General features: G+C 46.6%; 1 protein-coding gene across 2 annotated transcripts in view; it reads left to right on the top strand.

Moving 5' to 3' along the window:
• LOC144954636 (semaphorin-4A-like) overlaps positions 1–17,172 on the top strand; it is a 169,312-nt gene that overhangs the window by 65,349 nt on the left and 86,791 nt on the right. For both annotated transcript variants that reach the window (XM_078885100.1, XM_078885104.1), the window contains exon 2: positions 2,633–2,729. The gene's annotated coding sequence lies outside the window, so the exon portion shown is untranslated. The remainder of the gene's footprint in view (positions 1–2,632; positions 2,730–17,172) is intronic.

Here is a 17,172-nt window from a genome sequence, read left to right as displayed (position 1 = left end):
CCCAAGGTTAGGGGCAGAAGGCGCCGTCCAGACCCCGTAAGGGCGTGAGACCTGATGCGTCAGCAGGTGCAGGCGGCAGATATCATTTGCCGCGATAACGGAGCGTTTCGCTGCCACCTTTCTCGCACCAGGTGAACCGGAAAGTCGTTTTTTTTGCCTCTGCCGCCCTCGTAACTCATCCGCTGACATTCAAACTGTGGGCGGTGGTGGCCGGGCTGCAACGGCACTTTTGTTCAAACAGAGGGTTGCGTCACGCTAACCCGAGCTCGCTGGGACGTCGGGCTTGTGAGCTCAACGGTGACAGAGGCTGCTGCAGTTAGCGCTGCAGAGAGCGGTGGTTCTTCTTAACCTGGGGCGCACGCTGCACCCCCTGGGGGTGTGAGATGCCCTTTCTGGGGGTGCGAGACATGCCAGATTTTTTGTAGAAGGTAAATCATCGAAAGCACAAATTAAACACGGGCACGTGAGTACAGCTTACTTCGCTTCATCAAACGTATGTCTTTATGAAAAACTAATTTTACGATTGACAACCAACAGGGTGCAAGGTTGCAGCAAAGGTTAAGAAGCGCTGGCATAGAGCATATACACGGGGCTACGTGGTACAGCAAAATCCATTGTTGTACTCTACTATCAGCGTGATGAAGTGTGGTCAAATAACCCCCGTGATCCACACGGCATGGCTGGGGGCGGGGGGGCTATACACGTGTGTGTGTATATATATATACACGTATGTGTGTGTGTGTATATATACACGTGGAGCAGCGGCACTGTGGCTCAAGCACTGCGCAATGAACCCGGGGGAGACCTTGATTGGATTCCCAGCCACGTCTAATGTCAGTGTGACATGTGCACCGGTCGTGCGCCGACCCCCCTCCGCCCGCTCCCCCTTCGAATCGCGCTGACCAGTGTGGCGAGGTGCCGTGCTGTGCTGTCACACAACCTCCACAACTGACAGAGTGTGGAGAGGCCTTCGTCCGGCAGTTGATCCGGCAGGGAGCCACAGTGGCGAGCTCTTAACTACCTCGCCTGGTATACAGGAGGTCGTGGGTTCGATTTTGACTCTGACGCCTGTTGTATGTTTGGAGTTCGCATGTCCTCTCCCCTGGTCGTGTAGAATTTTTCTCCGGGTCCTCTGGTTTTTGCCTCCACATTTAGAATCAACATGCGTTTCGAGTATTAGGCTGATATATAGTTCTACATGATAAGCCACTTGGTAGTTTGAGTCAACATTTGTGGCCAGGTCGCTTCTGAAAAAAGAGCTCGATAGCTCAGTGGGCCCTATCTGGCAAAATAAAAAAATAGTTTTCGTTTAGTTTTAGTCTGTGGTTTCTGCATTGTTTTGAAATTGCCTTTAATTTTAGATTGACAAAAGAGCGACACAAAAAAAGTGTGTTCGGGTGGCACTCCTAACAGAATGCTTGACTCACGCTTGAAACGTTGCGAATACATTTTCCGATTGGAGGTCAACTTGCCACACCATCGCTCGGGGGTTGATTAAAATCGGCACTGTACCCACTTTGTAAAAGTCAATAGTGATAAACCGTGCCCAGCCAAAGAAATGTGGAATTTTGATTTGTGGCACGGAGTATCCAATAGGGATGAACGCTAACCCCTGCCACCCACTTGCCGATAGTCTGAAAGCACACGTGTCCTCGTGAAAGTTATATTCTTCGTTTTTTTCGGTAAAGTCACATAGGTAAAAAATTAAAATTTACTTGATACAGCTATCGTGCTGTGACGGTTCCACCTGAAGACGGAATCTTGTGTTGCCTCCGAAACGTCGTGATTTTTATTTTATTTTTATTTTACTTTTATTAATTTTAAATTTTTACCTACGAAAAAAACTAAGAATATGAATCCTTGCAGTCACCGAAAGCTTCAAATCTCGTGAAAGTTTTTCTTTTCTACATTTGATCGATGCAAATTGATTATTTAAAAGAGAAGTGACGTGGGACCTGCGGCTGGTGGCATACCACCACCTCTTGAGTGGCATTTTCTGTAAATGTGTCATCTAAAGCAGTCTAGACTCTAGCCAGGGGGACAAGGAATTAGCTTTCGTTTGTCTTTACTCACTGGCGCGTTGGTTCAACTGCAACATTCACCCTCAAGCAGAGTCCTCTTCAAAGGGCTTACCTGCTAAGACTTGAGACACACTTACAGTCAATCTAATTAAGCTCTTTAGGCTCCCAGTGATAACGTCCTGTTTTTAACGAGTTGGACTGTACAGCATTTAGGCACGCGTGCGGATCCTGCTGATATCGTTTATCTGATGAAAAATCAAACACTGAAGTTGGGGGTCGGGGGTGGCGCAGGGGGGGTTCTATTATTTCCATTACGAAATAACCAGCATCACGAAACTTGACGTCGCCCAGCACTAAACCGAAGCGCCAACTGATGTTAGCCGCGTCACTCGTCCGCCTTTGGATCAAACGATGTCCGGTAACCCGAGCCGTGGGACAGAGTAACGCACACCGCTGATCAGCGCAGACAAATTGGCGTGGCGTTGTACGTCTAAGCGAAACCCTGGTCTGCGGCTGCAGACTTTGAGCCACGAGCCGGGACTCCGGATGCCCCCTGTTTAAAGGCTTTAATAGTTTTACCTCCTGGCCTGCCCCCGTGGGTTATCTTGCAGGCGCCGACGACCTTGGACCGGCTCGCTGTGCCCGCCGCGACGTGGCGGTTGCAGCGAGATAGCGACGCGCCGTTCTCACCCCCGCTGCAGGATTAAGGTAACACAACAACAACAACAACAGAAATCAACAAACAAAAGGAGGCCACGGGTCATTTTTAAACGGTCGCTCACCGCGGCAGCAAGCCAGTTTCAACGAGCCATCTTTATTGTTTTACTGCGGCATTTAGTTGCGCGGAACTTGGCCCTACAAAACAGGTTGTAAGCATTGTTGTGATATTTTTTTATTTATATATATGTACCGTTTAATATTGGCTCGGTCAATGTGACCCGGACTGCTTCCTTTTTTATTATTATTATTATTTTTTAATGATTTTTTCTATTCTGGCAGGTCTAAAATGTTTGATTGTTTTAATAGCGATCAGGTAATATAAACACGTCAAGAATCGAACGCGCAAAGTTGAGCAGTTGTTTATTTAAAATGTATTAGAACTCGGAGTGCACAAAAAACAAACACAAATGTAACCAAAGAAAACACAGCGGTGGATGCTAAACAAGAAACGTGTTGGCACTGACGCACGAGCACAAATAAAATTAAACTTGCCACCTTCGTCGTGAACGCTGCTTTAGGGGTGCAACATCCATGGGTCGGGCAGTGGTTTCGGCGATGGAGACCTTCTCTCAGAGGTCGCAAACGGGGTTTGATTCCTTACCCGTACCCGGCCGCACCAGGGTCGCAAACGGGTACCCGGCTGGGTACGGGTAGCCGGGTATCGGGTAGGGTACGGGTATCGGGTACCCGGTTGCGACCTCTGCCTTTTCTCCACTGGCAAGTGTAATTCGGCGATTCTTTGAAAATGTTAACCTTTTGCATTCTTCTGCGAGAAAGGCAGTGCTCGTGATGAAGGTGGTGAGAGTGTCCTGTAGATATATACATTTTTAAAATATATATATACACTATTGAAATCTTATAATGAAAAGTGCTGTGAGGAGTAGGTCCGTTATGAAATGTCAGCTCCGGCAAGCGCTCAGTAAGGAGACGGGGGGCACCTTGCGGGGATTGTTCGTGCCGTCTCCTGTGCACCCACCGCGTGGCCCATAGAACAGCGGCTTCGGCGGGTGTTTACGGGACACGCTTTCTGCTTTGCCGCCCGGGTGTGATGTGGCTCTGTCTGCTCGCATGGGGCACTTGCATGGTCCACACGCTGGGCTGTAATTGGGTGAGACGGAGTGGAGTAATTTAGCGTGAAGAGATCGCTTGTTCCGTGGTCACGTATAAAGGAGCCGGGGCGGGCGGGAGGGGGGGCAGAAATTTGATCGCGAGTGGCTCGGACAATAAAACGTGGCGCTATTTCCTTTATGGGTTTGGGAGGTTGAGAAGAATGAGATTAAAGTGTGAGCGTGTCTGTACGTGTGCGTATGTATGTGGGGAGCGGTAGTGTAGTGGTTAGATCGCTGCGCTACGAACCCGGTGACCCGAGTTCGATTCCAGCTCACAGTGGCCAACACCAGTGACGATTATATGAACCGGTCCTGGACATCCCCTAGGTCGACTCAGCTTGAAATGAGTATCCTCGTCCGGTGTGTAAACATCGCCACTGGGGAGACAAAAGCGGTCGGGCGCGGTGCTGGCCACTCACCCCCTCGTGTACCGTTCCAGCCTTCATAGGTGCTCGCTAACAGCACTTGCCCTAACAGTCTGTTAAGGCTATATGGGGAATCTTTGTCTTTTGTATGTGTGGGAGCGGTGGCGCAGCGATTAGCGCACTTGCGCTACAAACCGTTCGATTGCCAGAAACCGCCACCATTGACGATTATCTGAAATGGTCCTGGGCTTTCTCTAGGTCGACTCAGCTTCAAATGAGTACCTGATGCGGTGTGTAAACATTGCCACTGGGGAGACAAAGGCGGCCGGGCGTGGTCCGGGCCACCCACCCCCTCATGTGCCGTGCTGGCCTTCATAGGTGCTCGCTAACAGCACTTGCCCCAACAGTCTGTTAAGGTTATAAGGGGACGGGGGTCTTTATCTTTGTGTGTGTTTTTTTTCTGGGAGTGGTGGTATCGTGGTTAGCACACTGAAATACGATCCCGGCAATCTGGGTTCAATCCCTGGTCATTCACAACATGTGTGTGCAGGTGGCATCCGAAGCTATCCTGGGCCTCCCACCGATTTTTTTTTCAAAATGAAAATTACTACCTAGGCTTTGTTGTTGGTCTCAAGACTTCCTCGGTCCCGACCATTGCGGTTACGTGCGAACAACAATACTTGTCGCGTGGTCCATAAGGATAAACAACGGGGGGTCGTCGTGCTTATGTGGCTGTGAATGTGTGTACTTGGGGAGCGACTGTGCAGTGGTTATCGCATTGCCCTACGAACCCAGGGTGGATTCCTGGTCACGACCAACATCAGTGGCATATGCTACCTGCCAGTCCTGGGGTTCACCCCGAAGGTCGACTCAGTCTTAAACGAGTATCTGGTGCAGTTATATAAACGTCAACAATTTGGAGACAAGAGTTGCCAGGTATATTGATAAGCCACGCCATCGTCTTGTGCGTATGGCTGGCATTAACAGGTGCTCGCTAACAGCATTTACCCCAACAGCCTACACAGTCTATGGAGGGGGTACGGGGGTAATTAACTTAATCTCTGTGTGTGGTGTACAGCAGCAGCAGCGCATGTACACACGAAAGAAAAATTAAAACTAAAACATTGCGTGGGCAGATGGTTGTCTCATTATTCATACCTGTCAACCCTTATCAGCGCTGCCTACTTATTACAGGCCAATTCAGACCTCATTGGTCACCCCGTGCCCCTTATAAATCCCAACGTCCAACTCGCACAGTCCCATCACGAGGGAGAAACACAAACAAATAGATGAAACAAATGTGCCCAAATTGAAACGGCTGTACGCCGTCTGGACCTGAACACTCAGTTTCCCTGTACAAGAACACGGGTAAACCGTATGGGTTGACAGCTATGCATTATTTGTCAAAATAATCATTCTTCTTCTGTTACTGCTGCTGCTGCTGCCACTGTCTTCATCGAGTTAATAAAATGTTGCGTTTCAGTACATTCCTGCTAAATGGTACCCCCCTCACCGCCCTCCCCCCTGACAATGTCTTCAATACGGTTGCAGCGAAAGGGGGGTAAGGTCACGTGGAAGGGAAGTAATAAAATAATAACAATAAAACATAATACAATAATCTTCTTGGTTCTTTCGGTAAAGTCACGTAGAAGGGAAGTAATAAAATAATAAAAATAAAACATAATAAATCGAAATTTAAAAGCGAAAGGGGACTTTGTGTTTTCCTGAAGCCAAGAGGGCCCTGCCAGCTTCTTCAACTTGCCGCAGCCTGTTTGCACACGTGACATCTGCTGCTGCTGCCGCCTCCAGGGCCGTAGACTGATATGGGCCTCAGGGTCAACGTTCTCGTGACGAGTATTTGGCTCACGTTTTTTGTTTAGAAAAATAACTCACAACGGTGTCTTCTTTCGTTTAAAAAAAAAATTAATCCTTGAGCAGCAGCTTGGGATGTGCAAGCGGGTGCCACAAGTTGAAAGGGGTCAATAGCTCCACGTTTAAAACAAAAACTACGAATGCAAACAATCTCGCACGACCCTAAACGAACCAAACAGGGATATCGCATTTGTGTTGGGATGATAGTAGCCCTACCAAAAGAATGCCAACCTGTGATTTGTATCGGTTCAGGGGGAGCACTTGTACGAATGCGAATATGCGCATTTGTCAGAAGCAGCGGGGGGCAGCGGAGGTGCGTGTGCGTATGTGTGTCTGGGTGTGCACGCGTGTGGGGGTAGATGTATGTGTCTGCGCGTGCGGGTATGTGCCCGCCCGCGCACATGCGTAAATTTGCGCGTGTGCCTCTTGGCAGAGAATGTGTTTGGCCCTGGGTCTGGCCGCTCTATCTTTCCTCCCGCGTTAAGGGATCTGACGTGGTGCCAGGATGAGCGATGGGGCCTGCTTTGTCTTGTTTTCACAGACGGAACCTTCCCTGCACCTCTCTCCTTCCCCCAGCCCTCATGCCTGCCCTCCCTGCCTTACTCCTACCTGCCCCCTACTCTCCTACCTGCCCCCTACCTGCCTACCTGCTCCCTCCCCTCCTGCCTACCATCCTCTCTGCCCCCTATCCTCCTGAATGCCCCCTACCCTCCTGCCTGCTCCTTCCCCTCCTGCCTGCCATCCTGTCTGTCCTTCCTTTCTGACTGCCCCCTACCCTCCTGACTGCCTCCTACCCTCCTAGCCACCACCTACCCTCCTGTTTGCCTCTTGCCCTGCTGCCTGCCTCTTGCCCTCCCGTCTGCCCCCTGCCCTCCTGTCGGCCCCCTGCCCTCTTGACTGCCCCCCTGCCCTTCTTCCTGCCCACCACGACTGGCCAGCAAGGCCAAGCATTGCTCCACTATTTACATCGTCGTGGTGTCCCGGTACGGCCCTTGGACGGTTATTGGAGAGCAGTGACCGGGGAGTTTGGCAGCCTAGGTAACTGCCCAGTAACAATACGTTACTTTAATGGCACACAAGAGCCATTGCATCATCAGTGTAGCATTGTTTTATTAAAACATTAGAAATGGGAAAACATTTGTTTTTAATTCATATGCCGCTGTGTAATGGTATTTGTGTGATAAAAAAACAAGGTATTTTGTTCATCCATCGCTCGATGAAAACTGTTCAAGTTCAAGGATTACCATCTTCGTGATGATAGTTATTACTGATGTCAAGACTAAACATTATTTTATCATCATCAGAGAGCTCCCTTTATGGTGGACATGAACGAAGACAGGATATCCCACTCTGGACATCAACACTGACGCTCTTCTCATTCTGGGTGGAGGGTTGGAAACCAGCAGATGCACGGGATCTACAAAGTAACCGTGGTTTACTCACATTAAATTTAACAAAAATTGCAATTCACAGAGACATGCACTCATTTTAAGAGACTTTGTGTAAGGAATGACATAAATCACATTTCTAGGGATTTATTTAAATTGTCATGTTTAAATTTTTTAATATTCAATTAAATAATCCATTGATGTTTTCTTAATAATGCCATGAATGCAAAAGCACCTCTCGTGGCTGCCGGGGGATATGAACTCAGTGCATACAATGCATATGACTTGAAAACCATTGATTCTTACAAATGTGATGTGATACGTGTTTCATTATAGCCCGAAAGTCCATAAAATTTTAGATAGTTGAAAACCCTAGTTCCAGGCTGAATTAGTCAACAAAATATATATTGTTTTCCTTCCAGAGTGCAACCATATATTACGTTTTATCTGACAAGAGACAATGTGAAACTGTGTGCTGGGCTGCAGTGTCCTTAAAGTGCAGAGTGTGGGTGAGTGAAGTGTTAGGCACAGTAAATGCTGAATCTGAGAATTATATGAGCCTCAGAAAATGCATCGTTTGTAGTGAACTAACTTTGATTAAAATATATTTTGCTGATTCGTCTAATTAGTTAGTTGCACTAACTATGGGAAATACTCGAACCAGCCATATCTGGTATAGGCTTGAAAATGTGTGTGTGTTTTTGTTAATGCAATGCTTCCTCTTCAGTTGTAGCGGCTCTCTTGTCTAAAGCAGTGATAACCCGATGCCACGATCTCGGGATCAGTGGCTTTAAATGTGCCTCCAAGAGAGCAGCAGACCGTGCTTGAGACCACATTCATAGATCAAAAACGCGGCTGCTCTAGTCGAGTCTCCGGGAGACTTTCCCGGTGGTTGACGCAGTGGCATTCCTGGCTTTAATTACGTGTCTATCACCATGCCAGTCTGAGTAGGATATGAGCACTGCAGCTCCACATGGGTTTAATAGAATACTGAAACGAATCATGTTGGGGAGAAGGAGGAGTGAGAGGGGGGGGGGGTCATGTGGGGGGGGGGGGGGGTGTTATTTTGCTTTTTATTTTGTTAAGCCAAAGCGAAACCGAGCTGCGTTTTAGCGGCACTATAAATGTTACGAGGTATCGTTGAGCTTATTTCGCCGAGTTGTGGAGACAAGAATGAAGGCACCTCCCGCCGCGCCTCCTCGTGAAGCGAAGTCCAGGCGCGGCTTTGCCTCGTGGCTACCGTGGCGGCGAGAGAGACGGTGACGGTTAGGCGTATGGCGATCATGCCCCCCGTGATTATGACCCGCTCAGATCACTCCATGACAGCGCTGCCGCAGAGACGCATTCGGATTTCAAGGACGTATAACTCGTATTACTTAGCTGATTGGTCGCATAGTATGTGAGCGATGTTCATTTTCACTTCAGATCACGTGAGCCATCACTGCTGTGCTGGGTGCTTGCGTGCATAAATCCTTCCTCTTGGTCAATCCCCAGGATAAATCAAGATTTCTGATTCTGAATCGCAGACTTCAAACGTTTCTCTTCCCTACCTGCGAGTGCCTTTGTCTCGCTATCAACACTGCTTCTCATCGCAGCTGCATTGTCGCTTTTCTTCTCTGACCGTCCTCTTTGCTGACCCCCAACTGAACGTATCTTTTGATTAAATAAAAAAAACATTTCCACTTTCCCGAATCACCATCCCCTCCCACCCGTCCCCCGCGCTTCAATGTCAAATAAAACCTCTCCTGTCACGTTTGTGCGGCAATTTGAGACACAATGGACTTTATTACTCGGAATGTTATGCGTGATCACAGACGCTCGCCTGCATGGCCAGTCCATAAATCCACAAGGCCCTCCCTTACGTCATTGCATTCGCTTTCAAAGCGACCGACAACATTTTTGTAAAAAAAAAATAAAGCTGTCCACCCCCACCCCCCACCCCCGAGGATTTCTTGTGCCCTTGGTCCCGAGTGACTTTGCAGGAGACGAGGAGGCTGGCATTGTTCCATTTCCCGCGTGGCATCGGTGTGTCCCGCGCCTCCCGAAGGCTGAGTTGGTGGCCTCGCTGGCACAGGGCAGTCGGTGTGTTTGTTGTGGGGCGAGTTTTTTTGTTGTTGTTGCTGTGCGCGTGTGTGATTTCCGCGGGTACAGAATGTGCAAATGTGCTTGTTGTGCCCGGGGTAGGTCCTTTATAGTCCTGCAGGCACGGCTTGCATCACAATCGGGACCCTGACGTTAAAGGCTGCCTCTCTCGCCGAAGCTTCGCAAAAGCGAACAATGCAACGTGGCTCGAGACGTCGTGCCGTCTCCAGGGCCGAGCGACGAGCATGGCGCTCCGTGCGCATTGAAGATAATAGAACTTGTTCGTAAGACACAGGCATACATACATTCATTCGTACACATACAATGCTAGGCAACAGTTGTGTGGCGGTTGAGTGTTTGAGCGCTTCATAATTTACGTGAGTGGGCGCGATGGATAGCTTTGTTTACTCTCCCCAGGCAGCAGTGGAAACTCCGTGTTTCTATGACAGGAGCCAGTCTGTCCAGTGGATAACCGCTGCTCACAGTTTAGCGGTTTCCGTGCAATTTTTACACCAAGACACAATGTGCCTGAGTGCAATGCACGATTGGAATTCTATGGCAAATTTGACTTCTCTGGGAATAAATGTTGGAATTTAGAAACGAAAGACATTAAAATTGTTTAGAGCCGGTGGCTATTAGGGGCCAATGCACACCTTTGATGTAAATAATGAACGTTTCGTTTCTGGCCTGCACGCGTGTCTGGCTGTTGGGTTTCCTCATCAGCTGTAGCACGTGATTTCTATATATATACATTTTATTCAGACAATAACCGAGCAACTTAATATGATTGAGTAATTCAAGACTGGTTACATTATCAAGTTGTTGTGGAGCAGTGGTGCAGTGGTTAGCGCACTGTGCTACGAACACAGCGACCTAAGTTCCATTCCTGGCCATAGCTAACATCCGTGGCAAGCGATATGCGAACCAACTCTGGCACGTATCCCCTTCACGAACCCACACTGATCAGAAGTATGTCCTAACAACCTAAATAACTGACATGGTGTGGGGAGACTGTCTTCTATCAGTTGATTGATAAAGGGGGTTCAAGTTATATATGTATTTTATTGTCACATTTATCATACACGTTTGTATTACATTATAGATTAGAATTCTGTATTGAATTAATCTGAATCGTGAAAATGAGGCTCTTATTGAATTGGCCTTGTCAGGCGGTGTTTAAATAAACACAGCGGGCTGACATTTATGAGGACAATTTAGTGGCCTCAAGAGGCACATTGGCTGCCAATGCTGGCTATGGGCTTAGGGAAGGTGATTAGTTTTACCAATTTAAATATGATGCCATTCTGGTGATTCTTAAACACTTCAGTGGACCGAATGAAGGGATGTGGCAGATTTATATGATATTTTCTTTCTTTGCGGGATCTTACATTCTGGCATCCCGGAATTGAATCACGAGTAAGCTTCCCTGGTTTGAACCAAATATCTCAATTGTGCCGGCTCAACTAAGGCCTCCACACTTGAGAGGCTCAACCGGGACACGTGGTGAGCTCACAGCCCCTCTGCCTTTTAGCCCTAGCTACCTTTAACATAACTGCATCGTGCTCCAAATCCCGCTTATATGGCCTCGCTCTCTGTCGTATTAGCCCCGGTTTGCTGCATCTACATCAGCCATACGAAAGAAGAAGACCGGTCACATGCCACATCTACTCCTCTGCCAATCACACCCACTGGTTCAGTAAACCTTGCCCATTGAGCTTTATCATCAGTTGAGTGTGAAGGCAGTACATTTTAAACTTGGGAAAAAAATCCAGATTTGTAGCCAACGCTTCAGAGGCACCAGGATATCCTATTTGCAACCGGGATTATCCCGGCCAAAATCGGGACGTTTATTGTGGCCTCGGGCTTAGTGCTGCGACATGAGCATTGGGCCCCCGTGAGCCAACCGAGGGCCACCTCTCTGCCACTCACTGAGTGTTGTTGGCAAAGTTCATGAGGGAGTGCGCAAACACAGAACATTTTGTGCCACCCCCACGGGTGGTGGTGGTGGTGCGTGCAGGCACTTCAGTTCTGGCCGATAAACCTCTTGATGCGTGACCTCATTTAAGTTTGGCAAATACCTCGTAAAATGTTTTATACTACTGGCAGTAATTTCAGTCCAGACATTTATCGGCATGGATGGATGGGGGCTTTTTTTCTTTTCCTGGACACCTGTGCCAGTGGTGATGATGGAGCGTTTGGAGAAACGCGATGAAGGAAGGACACCTTACACGGCAGCGGTGCAATAATATTTGCTGCGGCGTGGTGTAGGCGCTACGGATATGTGTTTCGGAAATCTCGATCACTTGTCGCGCGCGGGATGGTTGGACGGAAAGTCTGTTTATAGCCAACCTAGCTGGCAGATTAGCATCTTAAACGGAAAAACGTTTCAAAAATAATTCCACGGGTGCATTTACATAAACTGATAGGTAAATATGTGAACTTTTGACTTGGCCCCCTACCCCCCCACCCACGTCATAATTCCATCAATCGTTATGATTTGGGGGTCACGATTCGATTAAAGAATTGCAATTGATTTATTTTTGCCTAATTTTTGCCATCGCGTTTGTATTGTTTCTCTTTTAGTACTGTCTCACAGTTGTTTCATTGCTCCAAAGTTGCAATACATGCTAAACAGTCTGACATGCAATGATTACATACGCGTGCCAATGAGCTTAAGAATCCATTTAAATTCGTGGCTTTACAAATATGCTATTCACATGTTGTTTTCCGCAGCTTTTGACAACTACAAAATAAGACTGACAAACAAAATGCGGTCACACAACCATCACCTAAAAAGTAAAGCAAGTAAACATCGTGACGTGTTTTTATTCCCTTAATGATTACCCGTCAGTGTTGTGCCCTCCTGCTAACCTCAACAATTTGCACAGATGTCTGTGGGTTGAGGCATGGCTGCCCTTGAGTGAGTTCCCTCTCTGCCTCTTTGCTCTTAAGCACTTGGAAGGCTGGCCTGCCCATCTGTGCCGCCACTGTAAATCGACAACGGACCAGTTTTGGTGTTCCTCCCTCCCTCCCTCCCATCCCCATCTCTCTCTCTCTCTGGACCCCTCAACCACAACCAGGGGTGCAGACACTGTGAGCGTTATTGGCAGTCTGGCCGGACTTCTAAACTTGAGTGACACCCCCACATTTTTGGACGAAAATTTGAATATTTTTGAGCCTGTGATTTTTTTTCTCCCTTCAACAAACATCGCTGTGTTTTTGTATTATGCCGATGATGGATCCTTTAAATGCACAGTATCCTAGGAACAGCAGGCTCGGTCCCAAGTCAGTAGCAAGTACAGTAGGAGTGTTGGTGAAATATACTTATAATTCAAGTGCAGTATAAAACTCCTCTTATGAATCATGTTTTGTGATCTCGCCAATAACCACCGGGAAACATCATTCGCTTGTAGCAAGGACACCCCCAACTTCAAAAGTCTGGCTGTGCCCGTAGACCTACACTGCCATTGTTTTCCAGAGGAGGGGGGCGGGGGGATACTGCCCTCTGTGCTGGCACAACAATCAGCCAAGCCTGTCGGGACCTCCTCCACACCTTCACCCCTCTGCCCCCCCCCCACCACCACCGCCAGCCTGATTCTCCTGCTCTTAGTTAGTCCCCAGGCATGTTTCATTTCCACATCACCTTTCGCACCGTACGTAGCCAATAGTGCCAATCGGAGATGCTTGGGGAAGGACAACAACACTGAACCCAAAAGCGATTATAAAGAAATTAGTTTTTCAATCTCGATTGAAAAGTGCATAGCTCCGGTCGTTTCCTAATGTCGGAAGGAGGAGCGTTCCAGACGGCGTCAAGGAGCGCATCTGAAATCTCGCGATGCGATGCGACCACCATCTTTGTTCGATGGCCAGCCAAAAGCCGCTGCTGTGACGCTGACCGGAGTTCGTGTGATGGTCTCTACAGGGCCCACCCTTCTGCGATCATGCAAAGTCAATGTTGAATTTGTGACAAAGCTTCTTCACTCTTAGAATTACGTAATGAATAAACATAAAAAAATTCAAAACACCTGTTGTCCTTAGCATTGTAGTTGAACAGGTTCTTTCTGGAAAATCATCCCATTAAGTGTGTCAGTGTAGGTGTTAGTTGTGCCATGTAAGATGAAGAAAAAACACACAGACAATTTAAGACACATGAACAGGAGATGATAAAGGCTGACACACAACATCGTTACCGAAAGTTTTTAATGTATTTATTCCAAAATGTGCCTTCAACGTCAAATCTTACAAGAAATCCCAGCATGCTTTGCATGTTAAAATTACTTCACCATTCTTAGGAATAGCTTGTAAATATTCACCTGCTCAAGAGTTGGTGTCATATGATTACTGCTTGTGACAAAGACTACCGATAATTAGTTTCACCTTTTTGACTTTAAACTTGAACACATGCTGGAGGCCTCACGTAAAAATGCTCTCCTCATCAAATGGCTCTAAACTGTTCCAACTTTATTCTGCCAGGACCAGCTGACTGACCCCTCAACCATTGCGCCCCACCCTCTCACATATCTGGCTCCAATAAACACAGCGGGTGTCATGGGCCACAGCTGACTTTCCAGAGGCATTTAGCGGTCTGAAAAAACACTTCCCGACGTATTTTGGCCCGATATATAAAAAAAAATATTATGCTTCCCTACGGCAGCCGAAAGGGACCGGGTGTGTTCCGCCGTGCAAATGCGTATGTGAAATTACACAAGATGGCAGTCCTGGCCATGTGACTCCACTTCAGTTAATCAGTCAATCGCAATTTAAAACAGTGTGAGCAATATTGAGGTAATTTGTCTTCTTTGAATGGGAGGTAACGTGTGCTTGCTGTCATTTCGCAAGACGCTCTGCGCTCATAGTCTTGCGCTGCTCGTTCATGTGTAAGGTTGATAGAATTTCTGAGGGATTTATTTTCAAAGAATACATTCTTGTTTCGTTTAACACCATAAAATAATACCAAGCGCTTATAGCAATAAGCAGTATTTTCTACTCAAATATTATTCTGCCTTTCTTTCAACGATCTTTCCCCCCAAGTCCCCAATATAACTGTGTTCTTTTGACTCACGAACAGCAAAGTAATCATTTACGTCTCTTGTAACCGGTGTGAATTATGATGAATGACAATTACACACGATGTTCGTTTTCCTGACACTTTTGTATTAAATAAAAACAGCGCCCGGCACCCAATTGTAGAAGTACCCCGTCCCATCGTTTACAAATCCATCACCTGATTTTAACAACGTGAAAGTTTGTTGTGCGGCTGCTATTATGCGAGTTTGTTAAGTAAACATTTAGTGGCGTTATTCTCTGAATAAGGATACAGGTTCTCCTCTCGCACGTTCAGTGCCCGCTGTTTGCAAAGCCAATGGCCAACACACCACACCGAACCTCACAGACATAATATTCAGGGCCTACCTTGGCTCCTCCCACCCTCAACCAGTATATATACAAATACTGTTTCTTAGAATTTCTCTCACTTGATACAGCTATCGTGCTGTGACGGTTCCACCTGAAGACGGAAGCTTGTGTTGCCTCCGAAACGTCGTGATTTTTATTGTATTTTTTATTTTACTTTTATTAATTAATTTTTTTTACCTACGTGACTTTACCGAAAACACCTAAGAAAAATGGCCAACACATCCCTTTGGAGGTCCTTAATGCAGAGCCAATGGCCATTAAACTGTCTGCTTGCCATTTGTAATCAGACTTACTTAATGCAATTGCGTAAGCTTTTGAACCGCGGAAACTTTTGTCCCATGCAAAAATCAGTCACTTGTAATAAGATCTCATTGTAATCACATCCCTGCCAAAACGTCATTAGATTACGTTGTGTTACACCGCCTTGTTTATCTCACTTGCAATGCTCTGTTCCTAATTTAGCAAATCTAAAACTTCTAAATGTGTAATTTGATTTGTTTAATAGATTTGAGCCTTAAGCCTTTTTTCCCTTTGGTCAGAGTGGTGGTTTAAAATCATTATGAAAACATTAATCAGAATGAAAAGTAACTTAAGAAAAAATAGGATTGACGTGTGAGGACTTCAGATAACACAATGCAGGTGAATTAATGTTTCAGTCAAAAATCATGTTTGCCAATTTATTTCATTTCTGAGACATCATTTTCATGAAACTGTGTGTAATGCAGTATGCATGTTGTTGTTGTTGTTTGCTAACGTGGCCTTTTTATGCTTCAAAAATTCCCAGAAAGGAGTTGACATTGGTGGCGAGATATTAACGTCCTCGCCTGGTATACAGGAGGTATTGGGTTCAATCCAGACCCTGACGACTGTATCTTTGGAGTTTGCATGTCTCTCCCTGTGGTCGCGTGGATTTTTCTCTGCGTTTTCCGATTTTTCCCTTCACATTTAGAATCAACATGCGTTTAAAGTATTTGGCTGCTATTCACTTACACATCATAAGCCACTTTGTTGAGCTATCATTTGTGGCCAGGTCGCTTCTGAAAAAAGAGCTACATAGCTCAGTGGGCCTTACCTGGTAAAGGTAACAAAACTATAAAATAGTTGAGTTTTGAGCGATGAAATCAGTTCACGTGCAGGTTTTCAGTGGATCCTTGCATCCCAGGATCATGATAGATGGCAGAAATCTTTGAGAAGCCTTCATCCATCAATGGATTGAGCATGCCTGATGATGAAATAATAAGCACCGTGTCAATGTTCTTAAAAAAGAAAACTGTCATGGGACATACCTAAAATATATAACATTTTAAAAGGAACCCAACACTGTAACTGATCATTTGGACATCGAATACATTTACAGCTACATAAGTGAGTGGTCATTTGTTGCGGAGAAGCTGCATTAAATTGCTCATGATTCACGCGTAGCAACAGTGCAGAAGCTGGCCATAATTTAAGAGTGAGACTCGTGGAGGCTGGTAACATACAAACATTCAAACTCAGCTTTAATGAACATTTTTCTTGAGACAGCCTTAATTGAAAGCGATAGACTAGGGGCAAGAATTGACCAAGACTTGGCTCTGAATTGAGGCGGAGTGCACGAGACCTTAACCAGAGCAATGTTGGACTTTAACCCACTTGCTAACGAGATGTTTATTGTCGTTAAGCGTGCGCTGTAATTGGGTTTGTTAAGCTTGGAGCGCACGTGTTATTGTTGGTCATCAGCGTCGAAGGGCGCCGAGACGGGAGATTGTTGCTTATAGTAACGCAAGATGCAGCGGAATGCTAACACGTTTTGATAAATATTTTAATGTTTACATCTCGTGAGCCAGTCTACTTGTTGATCGAGCATTCTGGCCCTGGGACAGAGCAGCAACTGAGTCTAAACACCCACCACGGCATTTCAACTGCTGGAGCTGTTGGCAGCAGGGAGGAATTTCCTTAGGCCCTGCAGGCATTGTGGTCTGTGGGTGCCCAGTCTGGCTGTTGTTGGAGATTAAGGAGACGTGCGGCCAATTGGTTGTCTGCCCGAATCAGATTGGCCGTTCGAGACAGCCAGCATGAACGCCATGCAAATCCCGGAGATTACGGAGATTGAACCACAACACTTCAACATCTCACGCTTCCCTCAATGTCAGCATTATGATTGAATATCCTGCACTGCATCACGTGCTTATCACGAATATATATAGTTGTATATGTATAT

This window comes from Lampetra fluviatilis, chromosome 3, assembly GCF_964198595.1.
Source record: "Lampetra fluviatilis chromosome 3, kcLamFluv1.1, whole genome shotgun sequence".
Taxonomy (NCBI): Eukaryota; Metazoa; Chordata; class Hyperoartia; order Petromyzontiformes; family Petromyzontidae; genus Lampetra; species Lampetra fluviatilis.
This window is presented reverse-complemented; position numbering and strand designations above follow the sequence as displayed.